This window comes from Triturus cristatus, chromosome 1_2 (assembly GCF_964204655.1).
Source record: "Triturus cristatus chromosome 1_2, aTriCri1.1, whole genome shotgun sequence".
Classification (NCBI taxonomy): domain Eukaryota; kingdom Metazoa; phylum Chordata; class Amphibia; order Caudata; family Salamandridae; genus Triturus; species Triturus cristatus.
The window spans coordinates 638,981,921-638,995,307 of NC_140580.1; positions in this window are offsets into that span (position 1 = coordinate 638,981,921).

The following is a 13,387-nucleotide window of genomic DNA, read 5'->3' on the forward strand; positions in this document are numbered from 1 at the left end:
ACTATAAAATAACAGTTATAATACAATAATAATAGTATTGCTGTAATTTATATTGAAAAATATGGACAGAGATGTGCCTATTGAAACAAATGGACAGAGATGTGGCTATTGAAACAAATGGACAGGGATGCTCCTAGTGAAACAAATGCACAGAGATGCCTTCTCTAACCCTGACTGAGACTGTTGTGGCCTGCTCACTACTTAGTCTGGGATGGGCATTTCAATGGTAAGAGCTGGTGGGCATGATAAGATGGTGTGGGTGATCCCCTCCAGAGCTACGGAAGAGGAAGGCTGAGGGCTTACTGCTGTGGTGGCATCCCTGTGCTGTGTTGACACCGGAGCCGAAGAGCTTCCAGTGTGGTGTTGTGGATGGCCAGTGTGCGAATGTGGAGGGCTGTTTTACTTTATTTTTTTCTGCTCGTCTGATGGCCATTTCTGATTCGTAAAGAAATAATGAAGAAGAATTAGCATAGCAAATAGGTTGGCACTTACCTTTTAAAGGCTTTGCCTATGCTTGCGATGTACTCTGATCATCTAGAATGGAGCATATTATGCTTCTACACAGTTATTTTCTAATGGTATTATCAGATCAACAGATGAAACAATCAAAACCAAGCTGTTCATATTTATGGCGATCATTACTTTAACCTCAATAGGAGGCATGTTTAACCCTTTCCGTGCGTCGGACGGCCGGGAGCCATTCGATGTCACGGTGGGTGTGTGCGTCGAATGGCTCCTGGCCGTCCTAGCACCCACCTACAGGGGAAGCTCTGGTGCTCCCCCCGTGGGCTGCCCTTTAAGTTGCCACCACCGGGGAAGGCAGGGGAAGCCCTTCCCCTGCCTCCCCCCGCTTCCCTCCTCCACATCTGCTTCCAGCGCGTCTGCAGAGAGGAGGTGAGTTTCTCTTCGGGGAGCAAGGCATTTAAACAAAAGAGGCATTGGGGGAAAGGAAAGGGTTTTCCTTTCCTCCAATGCCTCTTCTGAGCATTCCTGCTGCACGATCGCGCAATCATGCAGCAGGAATGCCCACTAGACACCAGGGATGTTATGGGGTATATCAACAAGGGCTTTATCTAGATAAAACTAGCGCCCTATCAGCAACAGGGTGCTAACACGCAAATTTGCATGTTAGCACCCTTTTACTCTACACTTCCCCTTGCATCTCTAATGAGATGCAAAGGGGGCATTCCAGAGTAAAATAATAGGGGAAATGTCACTAAGTGACATTTCTCCTATTATCAAGGATATCGCTAACCCTGTTAGCAGTAAAAAAAGCTGCGCTAACCGCGGTTAACGCTGTTTTTTTACGTCTGGTATTTTTCTGACTTAGCCATGATATCCTATGTAAGGTGGATATCATGGCTAAGTATGTCTATCCCTATCAGCAAGCTATCGCCAAACCTTGTGGGATTATCGCTGTATTTCCAGCGATAATCTCACAATTGGCAGCTTGCGCTCTGAATTTTATCGCTTTGGAGATAAGCGTTGCTGATAGCACGCTATCTCCGCGATAAAATTAAGAGTTGGCCAGCGATAATTATCCTCATGCTAAGAGCGCTGAGCGATAATTATCGCCGGCCCTTGCTGATATGCCCCTTAATTTTTTTTTTAAACGTGAAAGTAAATAACTGTTTGTGAGGAGCGGCCCCTTAGGCAAGGGCTGCTCCCCTTTGGGGGCAATGTAATTGGCTATGTCTGCCCCCCTGGGGACAGACCTCACAATTCTTTGAATAATTGGCCCCACTAGACCACCAGGGATTTATTTGTGGGAAGTGGCCCCTTGGGCAAAGGTCACTCCCCTTTGGGGAGCATAATTGTGGCTGTTTCTGCCCCCTGGAGGGCAGATTGGTCCTTATTTTAAAAAAACTGCCCCACTTCATCACCAGGGAGATTTTTGCGGGGAGCAGGCCCTTGGGCAAGAGTTCCTCCCCTTTGGGGAGCATTATTTTGGTTGTTTCTTCCCCCCTGGGGGGGAGATGGGTCCATTTTTTTTTAATTCTGCCCCACTAGACCACCAGGAATACTTTTGCGGGGAGAGGCCCCTTGGGCAAGGGTAGCTCCTCATTGGGGAGCATTATTTTGGCAGTTTCTGCCTTCCTGGGGGGCAGATCAGCTGATTTTTAAAAAGAACTTTGTGTGGCCCACTAGGCCACCAGGGATTTCTGTTTTTTTATGGTGGGGAGTGGCCCCTTGGGCAAGGGTTGCTCCCCTTTATATTGTGACTCTTGTGGCCGTTTCTGCGCCCTCTGGGGGCAGTCTGGCCAAATGTTTTCAAGCCCATTTGTCCTTAAGGGGGCAGAAGCTATGGGACAACAGGTTTTTTTAAATGTTGTCGGTGACCGGCCCCTTGGGCAAGGGTCGCTCCCCTGTATGGGGAAATGATTGTGACCATTTCTGCCCTCTTTGGGGTCAGATCAGCCATATGTTTTTAGGCCCATCTGTCTCCAAGGGGGCAGAAGCCACTAGGCACCAGGGTTTTTTAAATGTTGGTGCTGGTGTTGGGGAGTGGCCTCTTGGGCAAGGATTGCTCCCCTTTTATGGGGGCGAATATTTTGGCTGTTTCTGCCCCCTTGGGGGCAGATCAGCCTTATACTCTTAGGCCCACCTACCCCTTAGCTTGGCTGGTGGATTGTGTGTGGACTGATGCATTATTTGCATATGTGATTGTAATGTTGTATTTCTCCTTTTTATTCTAGTGTAAATCTTTTGATTCTTGGTTGCGGTTTCGGCAGTGGTTGTTCTGCAGTTTTGTGTGGTTGCATTTATTTGGTAAGGAAAACATTTTTGTTGTGTTTACTCCAAAAGAGTATTATTGTCATGCATGAATTAATTCTTTGTAAGTGGTGTCATGATGGTAGCATATTTCATTAGAGGTTTGAGCATGAAATTCTTTGGGATGTGTTTTGTGTTGTCTTATGTGTAATTTAATTTTCTTTTTCTTTTTAATGGGATATTGTTAAGCCTTACTGTGTCCATGCAGAGTAGGTGGTGGTGAGTCTAGCTGCTTCTGGCAAGTGAGTAGTATAGTTTTGGAGTATATAGGTCTTTGTGATAAAGCCACATTTTGTTTATTACTTATTTTATAAAGTGTTTGTTGTTGTTGACTTGTTTGACAAGGTACCTTTATTATAGGGATTATGGCTAGCCTAGAATTACTGCTCAGCAGGTGGTTGGTATGCTTTTTGACTCCTCCTCTGAGCAGGATTATGAGACTGACAGTGAGTCTGAGGGAGAGGAGGGAGTGCAAGATTCTGGCAGTGAGTTTTCTGTCCATGATGAATCATCTAATGATGAAGCTACTCTCAGTGCGGATAAAGCTACTCTCAGTGCGGATGAAGAGCCTGTTTTAGAGGAGGACACTGATGTGTCGATGGTGCAGCAAGAGACATTGGGATTGCAGGCTGGGGCTGCAAGACGTTCTACTGGAAGTGCTGGACTCTGGGTTGATCTAAAAATGATGCAGCCGGTGATGCCTGCCTTTAGTGGTGATGCAGGGTGTAGAGTGGATTATTAATTTTTTTTGCCTATACAGTTTTTTCAGTTGTTTATGGATGATCTATTTTTGGCTGAGATTGTTAAGCAGACAAATTTGTATGCTGAACAGTTTTTCGAGGGACAACAGTGCCAGACTTAGGCCCGCTCTAGAGCTACTCGGTGGACTCCCACAAATCTGGATGAGATGAATATGTTTTTGGGTTTGACTTTTTTGATGGGCTTGATAAGAAAGCCGTCCCTGGCTTCATATTCGTCTACCAGTCCCTTGATGGCAACGGCCATATTTCCTGTAATTATGAGATGTGATCGGTATTTACTTTTGCTTCGGATGCTGGATAGTGCTTTGGCGTTGCCACAAGATCACCCTGACTGTGACCGTCTTTTTAAGATTCGTCCTGTTCTTGATCACTTTGTAGATTGTTTTTCAGAGATCTATTCTCCAGGGAAAGAAATAGCTGTTGATGAGTCTTTGGACCTGTACAAGGGCCGTTTGGTTTTTAGGTAATACATTCCTAGCAAGAGGGCACGTTATGGAATTAAGAGATATATGTTGTCTGAGTAGGACAGGATGTGTCTATAATTTCCGGGTGTACACTGGTATGGATTCCAATATTGACCCTCCTGGTTGTCCATCAACTTTTGGAGTTTCAGAAAAAATTGTGTGGGAACTTGCTAGAGGACTGTTTAAAAGAGGTCATCATTTGTACCTTGATAACTTCTACACTGCAGTGCAATTGTTTATGGATTATTCAAAGTGGACACTTTTGCTTGTGACACAATCCGCTCTAACCATAAAGGTTACACAAAAGAGCTTGTTTGCAAAAAGCTTCGAAGGGGACAGTGCAGTGCCTTGTATAGTGAGGAACTGCTAGCTGTGAAATTTGTGGACAGGAGGGATGTGTACATGCTTACTATCATCCATGATGACAGTACTTCACCTGTGACTGTTTCGGGACAGGTTGTCGAAGTGAGCAAACCTTTGTGCATTGTAGACTACAATAGGCACATGGGTGGTGTGGATAGAGTAGATAAGAGGCTGTTCGTAAGGCTTACATTTGGTATAAGAAGTTGGCCATCCATCTCTTCAATTTAGCAACTTTTAATGCTTTTGTTGTGTTCAAGGAGTGTTCTCCTGCGTCAAAGATGACATTTGTTCAGTTTCAGGAGTCTGTGATAGGCAGCCTTGTTGTAGTGGAACAGACAAGAGTTCGTAGAGTTGGAGAGGATGTGGCTAGATAAAAAGATCGCCACTTTCCAGATTTAATTCATCCCATGCCCAAAAAAACCAATAAAAAAACAATCCCTGTAGGAGATGTAGAGTTTGTTTGTGAAGAGGTATCCAGAAGGAGAGTTGTATGCATTGTGTAGATTGTCCTTCTAATTCTGGGCTGTGTGTGCCCACATGTTTCAGATTGTATCACACTCAAAAGAGTTTTTGGGAGCAACCGTGGGTCTAATAGTGTACTGCCTGGTCTGTATGGTTTTATATAGTTGTTGTTCAGTTTCATGTTTGGCATTAGAATGATGGCTTAAGTTGCTGCTGTTGTTTTTGTAGTTATAGCTTTGTATCTAGTTCCAATTGGTTTGTGTTTTCTTTCTTGTAAAAAAATGTTTGATGACTGTGCGTGGACTGGTGTTTGGCTGGTGGTGTGTGTGGACTGGCACTTGACTGGGGGTGTGCGTGGGCTTGTGGTGTGTCTGGGCTGGAGCTTGGATGACAGTATGCACGGGCTGGCATGTGGCTGGCAGTGTGTGTGGGCTGGTGGTGTGGGTGGGCTGACGGGGTGGGTGGGCTGGTGCTTGACTGGCAATGTGCGTGGACTGGCATTTGGCTGGCAGTATGTGAATATTGACTTGCTGCTGGTCATTACACACTCTACTAGTCAAACACCACTGCACACACTGTCAACCACCAGCCGGTGTGATTGCTGTGTCAGTCATGTGTGCGTATGAAAGTGATAGGCCCTTAAATGGTGCTGTCTCTCGATGTGAATGTTGTAATGTGCTGGGCTCGCGGCTGGCGGTGTAAATGGTCTTGTGTGTCACGTATGAAGGGTGTGTGAATGCCCTGTAAAGAGGTTGGTGCCTTGCCATGGCTTTACAGCACATGAGCTCTGAGTTATTGGTTCAAGTTTTTAACCTTTTAAATATTAACAGAGCATTTCCTCTTTGTGAAATCTCTTGTTCATAGAATTTTATGCTTTGGACCTTCACTCACCCTCGTGGCAAATCCAACTAGTATGTGTGTATTTAAGGAATTGATAATTTTGAAGTAATATTTGTCTTTTCTGTCTCTCTCTGCCAGGGTGTACATTGTCCCCACACTGTCTGTGGATGTGACTGTTGTAATGTGCTGGGGCCGCAGCTGATGGTGTGAAAGTGTGTGTCAAGTATGAAAGGTGTGTGAATGGCCTGTAAAGAGGTTGGTGCCTTGTCATGGCTTTACAGCTCACGAGCTGTGAGTCATTGGTTCAGGTTTTTAACCTTTGAATTGTTAACAGTGCATTTCCTTTTTGTGAAATTTCTTGTTAATAAAATATACATTTTGAACCTTTCACTCACCCGTGTGCCAAATCCAACCAGTATGTGTGTATACTTGAGGAACAGATGGATAGGCAGTCATATTTGTCTCATCTGTCTTTCTGTGCTAAGGTGTAGTCTGTCTCTAGGGAAACTTTACCAACTTTTGCTATTTCTGTAAACCCAAAAAATGGGGAGTGCTAGGTGGTGTGCCTCTCATGGAGCCCAACATTTTTTTTTACTCACAATGGCATGCAAACCTCAAAATGTGGCTAAAGTCACGCATTTCTCTTGCATTACTGTATCATAATTTTCTGGTGTCAGAAAAAACACAATTTTCCACCATCCAGCATTCCCCCCAGGTCTCCCAATAAAAACGGTACCTCACTCACATGGGTGGGCCAAGTACCTGCGACAGGCAAGGCCCCAAAACGTATTCAAGAGACATCAAAATTGTCTATCACAAAACAACCTGTTTTTTGAAAGGGGGTTCACCTGGGTTTTTAGGCCCGGGCTCGGCAGCCATTTTGGGCAATATTTGTACCCTGTACATAGAGACACTGGTAGCCATGTTGTATATATCAAGTCTTCTTTATTGGTTCCACGTCAGGGTAGTTTCAATCATAGTCCAGCCAGCTCTAGTCAGGTACTAGCTATCTACCAGCCCCACCAGGAGCAGCCTGCCTAGCTGCTTAGCCCATCTCCAACTGTCACCACTCATCCACACAGGCACCCAGGCATTCCATTCATCACAGTCACACCTCCATTCCGGTCCATCTCTCACTCTGGCTGAGCAGCTAGGAAGACCTAGGCTGATTACATATAAATGTGATACTTAGGATATAACAGGTAACCTACCAGACACACTCATTTCTGAAAACTAGACACCCGGGGAAGTCTACCGAGGTATAGCTTGCGTTTACCCTCCACGTTTTCCTACCCAGAATCCCCTCCAAGCCTCAAATTTATCTGAAAAAACACATTTTTCTCCAATTTCTGTGTGGGAAAGTTGTGGGATCGCTGGGCTGACACAAATTTCCTACCATCCAGCATCCCCCCAGGTCTCCTGATAAAAATGGTACCTCACTCGCATGGGTGGGCCAAGTACCAGCGACAAGCAAGGGCCCAAAAAGTATTGAGGAGAAATCAAAATGACCTATCACAAAACAACCTGGTTTTACAAGTGGGGTCATCTGGGTTTTTGGCCCATGGATACTTGGCCCACCCACGTGAGTGAGGAATCATTTTTATCGGGAGACCCGGGGGAACGCTGGGTGGTAGCAAATTTGTGGATCCATGCAGATTCCAGAACTTTCCATTACAGAAAAGTTGAGGTTTGCAAGGGATTCTGGATAACAGAACCTGGTGAGAGTCAGAAAAGTCATCCCCCTAGATTTCCCTGGCTGTCTAGTCTTCAAAAATGTATAGGTTTGCTAGGTTTCCCTAGGTGACGGCAGAGCTAGGGTTCAAAATCCACAGCTAGGCACTTTGAAAATAAATTGTCAGTTTTCACTGTAAAAATGTGGTGTGTCGACGTTGTGTTTTGGGCCATTTCCTGTCACGGGCACAAGGCCTACCCACACAAGTGAGGTACCATTTTTATTGGCAGACTTTGGGGAATGCGGGGTGGGTAGAATTTTGTGGATCCACGCAGATTCAAGAACTTTGTGAGGAAAATGTGTTTTTTTGACAAAGTTTGAGGGTTGCAAGAGTTTCTGGGTAACAGAACCTGGTGAGAGCCTGACAAGTCAACCTATTCTGGACTCCCCTGGGTGTCTAGGTTTTAAAAATACATAGGTTTGCTAAGATTCCCTTGGTGCCGGCAGAGCTAGGGTTCGAAATCCACAGCTAGGCACTTTGCCAAAAAAAGGGGTTAGTTTTCACTGTAAAAATGTGGTCTGTCCATGTTGTGTTTTGGGACGTTTCCTGTCGAGGGCACTAAGCCTACTCACACAATTGAGGTACCATTTTTATTGGAAGACTTTGGGCAATGCGGAGTGGGTGTAATTGTGTGGATCCATGGAGATTCCAGAACTTTACATCACAGAAATATGAGAAAAATGCATTTCTTTGACAAAGTTTGAGGTTTGCAAGGGAGTCTGGCTAACAGAACCTGGTGAGAGCCAGACAAGTCACCCCATCCTGGATTCCCCTGGGTATCAGGTTTTCAAAAATGTATAGGTTTACTAAGTGTTCCTAGGTGCCAGCAGAGCTAGGGTTCAAAATCCACAGCTAGGCACTTTGAAAAAAATGGTCAGTTTTCACTGTAAAAATGTGGTGTGTCCACGTTGTGTTTTGAGCCATTTCCTGTCGCGGGCACAAGGCCTACCCATACGAGCGAGGTGTAATTTTTTTGGGAGACTTAGGGAAACACTTTTTGTAGAGCAACTGTTATTACCTATTGACATTCGATGCATTTCTGCCTTCCAAATTAAAGACAATGTGTAAAGAAGAAGTCACTTTAAAAAATGTCCTTTAATTCTCATGCTAGTACTCACACTTTCGGAAATGTGCAAATAGCTACTGTTTCTAAACTCTATATTTTGTTCCAATTTCAGGAATACATAGGTGTCTTTCATTCCGATTTTTCACTGTAAATATTTTCCCAAATTAATTGCTTTATACCCGGTACACAATAAAAAACATTGCAAGACGCTGCTTAGTTATTGGCTCTGGGATCATCGGGTTCTTAGTGAACCTACAAGTCCTATATATCACCACAACCAGAAAAGTGCAGCAGATGTAACAGTATGTGTCAGCTGATTGTTCAAGCGGCCATCTTATCTAGACTGGATTATGCCAGCTTGCTCCTTCTTGTGGCAAATCAGGCTGAGGTAGTGCGCTTGCAGCGAGTCCAAAATGCAGCCGCCAGAGCCCTATTGGGGCTCCCACGTAGCTGCTCAACAGCTGGTGCTATCTGGCGGTTACATTGGCTGCCCATGGCTAATCGGATAGAATTTAAGGCTCTCTGTTTTTCCTTTAAAATTCTAAAGCTTGCATCTCCGGGGCTTTTAGACAACTTGCTGGTACCGTACGTTCCTAGACACCAGCTGCGCTCGTTGGGGCAACACCTACCTGGCTGTGGTCCCTCGAGTAAACCGTCTCCGTGCCGGGGGACAGTCCTTTCGTTGTTTGGCAGCCAAGTTATGGAACACCTTGCCCTTTCATATTCGCAGTCTGGATAGCCTGTTGGCCTTCTGGAAAGCCATTAAGACATACATCTTCCCCGGCATGCCTCTTTGCTGAGGCAGCTGTGTGCTATATAAGTCTAGTTAACATTAACATTAACATATTGCTCTAAAAGATCTGTCATACTTTGAAGAATTTACAGGTGAAAATGTTGACACAAATGGCTGTTTTTTTTCAACTCATTTTCATTTTTTTCTATTTTCAACTGTTAGTTTCTATAAAGAAACCTTACAGGATCTACACAAATGACCCCCTGCTGAATCCAGAATTTTGCTAACTTTTCTAAAATGTCTAGTTTTCCATGATCCATTATCGCTTTCATACCCATTTTAACCATTACTGGAATAAGGTTGAAAGCACAAAAAATAGCAAGAATGGGCTATGTCCCAGTAAAATGCCAAAAGTGTGTAAAAAATGTTGGTTTTCGTACAAAAGTCTGTCAGTACCTGAAAGCTGGGAAGATGGTGATTTCAGCACCACAAACCCTTTGTTGATACCGTTTGCAGGGAAAAAAACAGATTCTTTCATTTTGAGCACTTTGTTCCCATTTCCCCCCCCAAAAAAAAATGTAGCTGTATTTTTGCTAATTTCTGGGTCACCTCCAGGGGAATCCACAAACCCTGGGTACCTTTAGAATCCCCATGATGCTGGAAGAAAAGGATGCAAACTTGGCGTGGATACCTTATGTGTTCGAAAAATTACAGGGGCCTAAGCGCAAACTACCCAAAATAGCCCAAAAAAGCCTTAGCACAGGGGAGGAAAAGGCCTAGCAGCGAAGGGGTTAATATGTCACTTTATTTTCCCACTGGGAGTTTTGCTCATGGGGCTGTTTATCCATGCTAGTCGTGGGGACACGTAGACAAAATTGACCTTGCCACACTCTCAAAGAAAATGTTTTGACTGACCTAGACCTGTAAACAGTCACGGCCCATGCAGGTAAGATGGGTAAGGCCGTTGGGCCGGGTTGGGGGGGATTCAGCAGACGACCATGAGGAAAAATTAAATAAATAATGAATTTTCCTTTGTCGTCATCTGTCGAAATCCCTAGTTCTCTCTAAAATTGACTACGGGAACGCCATCCTAACAGGGACTCCAAAACCTCACCTAGCCCCTCTAAAGGCAGTGTTGAACATGGCCGCTCGACTCGTATCTGGAGTAAAAAGATTTGATCACATCACTCCAGCTCTCAACTCCCTCAACTGGCTTCCCATGGAAGGGAGGTGTATTTACAAACTGGCCTGCATCACACACAAAACCCTTCACTCTCTGGCCCCTAACTACCTGAACAACAAACTGGTAAGAGCAGGTCAATCCAGATCGGTGAGAAGCTCCAACTCACTCCTTCTTATTCCTCCGAAACTGAAAAACAAAACCACACAATATCAATCGTTCTCTGGCAACGCTCCCAGGATGTGGAATGCTCTCCCTAGAGTCCGCAGATGCAACCCCTCCTTCTCCTGTTTCAAAAGGGACCTGAAAATCCATCTCCTTAACAAATACTTTCCTGACCAAAGTCAACTAACCTAGACTTTAATATCCGAGTTTACTCCTCTCTCTTGACATTCAAGGATAGTTGGCAACCGGACTGTTTTAACCACCTTATCTTCCATGCTGTATTTTTTTATCCCTGGTTTTGCTTCCTTACTGCCTGCCTACTATGTAATGCAATTTCCGTCTGTTTTTCTTTACAGTATGTATGTAAAGCGCTCTGATACCTACGGGTCAAGCTAGCGCTATATAAAACTTTTAAAATAAAATAAAATAAAAAAATCTGCTGCACACCATCTCAGTTGAATCCTCTTTGGCATTTAGAAATATTTAAATGTACCTTGACCGCACTTACATTATTGTGGGGTAGATTTAGATGTACAGATGCAAAATGTGTGTAAAGGAACTCTCATTAACTAAGTTGTCATAGGCGGGGGCACATATAAGGACATAATACTGTTAAGAGAGAGAAGGTCGGATTTTCAAAAATAATTTAAAATGTGTTAAATTATCTAATCCTAAAATACTATATTCTACTCAAAGTAGGAACTGTGTACATTTAGGTAGAGGACAGCTGTGCATTTTTGTCTTGAAATCCATTCACTTTAGAATGTTCATTATGGCAGTCGTATGTAACACTGTTAGGAAAAGGAAGCGTAATAAATTACACATATTTTGTCTTTCGGGCCATTAGCAGACAATGAAAAAGAAATTACGGATCAAAATTTCCCTTAAACACATAAAAAATCAGACACACCTTTAAAAATGGATCATTGTGTTGCTCCAGAGTCATAATTTAGAATACAAAATAACCTCACCAATTGGGCAATTGCGGCTGTCCGCGGCCACCGCAGGGGACTACCTAATAGGGCGGCCCTTTAGTGCAATTTGGGCACAAACGCCACCCCTCCTGGTCTAAGGGTTAAACTTAGGGAAGGAGTCCATTACCTTGGCCGCTAGGCACGTCACTTCCGGCGCACAGAGGTTGGGGGAGGGTACTTATACCTCCCTCCGCCTCTCTAAGCAGCCATCCTGATTGCTAGAGAACATTGAGAACATGTCAGCAGTTAAGCGGGATATCTGCTTTTGCTGTCTGTTCATCTAGCTTGAGGCACATACTCACTCACCTGTACATGACTTGCATTATTGTTCATCTTTTTTCTCTCATATCACCAGAGAAACCTATAGCTCGTATAGTAACTTAGAGGTTTACTACGTCTGTTGTGAGGATGTGTGAAGTCGAGAGTTATATGTTGGAACCGTAGCCGGTTAACTCAGTCGTCACAAGAATGTTAATTACTGACGTGTTGTAAAACTGTAACATCATAATTTATAGTATGTCAATTACACAATTAAGAAGATCCATACATTGCACGCCAAAAGCAATGCTCATGCCTCACCCTTGATGAATCAGCTGCAAATACAAACGTAAATCATCTAACCGAAGAGATTGCATTACCAGTTTGACAGAGATGACTTTAAAACTTAGTGTCATTTATTGATTTTCATATGTATTGTTTTCAATTATATTTTACTTTCAGAAGCTGTCATTCCTTTCTGTAAATGTGGTGAGGTCATACGCATTTCATTTAGTGTGCAAGTTATGATTTTCATAGCTGTTGTTTGAGTTATGGATTGTGGTCCTACCCATAATTTATGAATTTCCGTGGTTTTTCAGTTTTAATTCATAATCATACCTACTTATTAACTGTCTTTTTAATGTGATTTTTTAAAAACATATTTTAATGTGTTATGACCAAATCTAATCATGACTTTCCAGTAACTTTTGTTTTTTCAATAAATGTTTGTTTTGTTATCATATACAACATGCAACAGTTCGCTGCATCCAACCAACCATGAGCAGCCGGCCCATGCTGGTCATGACCTTCCACTGTGCACAGTGGGATTGGCCACACAGACTATTCTGTGGCTGGGTCCTGCACCAAACCATCTATGGGAGGCCATAGGTCATGCGTAGCACGGTAGGCCAGAGTGCATGGTCCTTGGCCAAACCCAACGAACAATCTCCTGCAGGAAGCCACCCTGCTCTGCACACGGACTTTGGCCTTGCACAGTGGGGGTTGGGTGCAGGTGGTCAGGTCCTGTGTCCAATTTGTAGTGTGTGGCCAACCCCCGTTGTAGGCATTCGGCTGTGTGCAACAAGGTTGGCACAGGGTCCTTTCCTGCCATCGGCTATTGACCCCACCATGCATGCCCTTTGAATCTGTGGCGTAGGGGCTGACAGTAAGGGACTGGTTTTCAGTTAAGCCCTGCTGCCACCTACTGCATGTGGCCAATGCCCACTTTCAGCCAGTGGCCAAGTACAGCAATAGTGCACTGAATAGTTTTTTTTTTTTACAGAATGCGTATGTTATTTTTTTAATCCTGTACTCTCGATGAGGCTGAGCAGGATTTGCTTTGCTCTGTCTGAACTGGGGTGGCAGAGTGGGCTAAAGAACGGTGATGGATTAAACCCAGATCAGTTGACTGGGTGTGAGTGCTTGCAATGTTCAACACTCTGTCCATCATTTCCTTTGGTTTTTGCAGGATTTGCAAATCCCACAATAAAAATAAACCTTTCATTATATATTTTATGGGCAGGGGTCCCTTTAGGGACCATACATATACATTGGTCATCATGATAGGTTTACTATGCCCCCATGCCCTTTTTCATTTTCTTTTCCCCATATGGTCC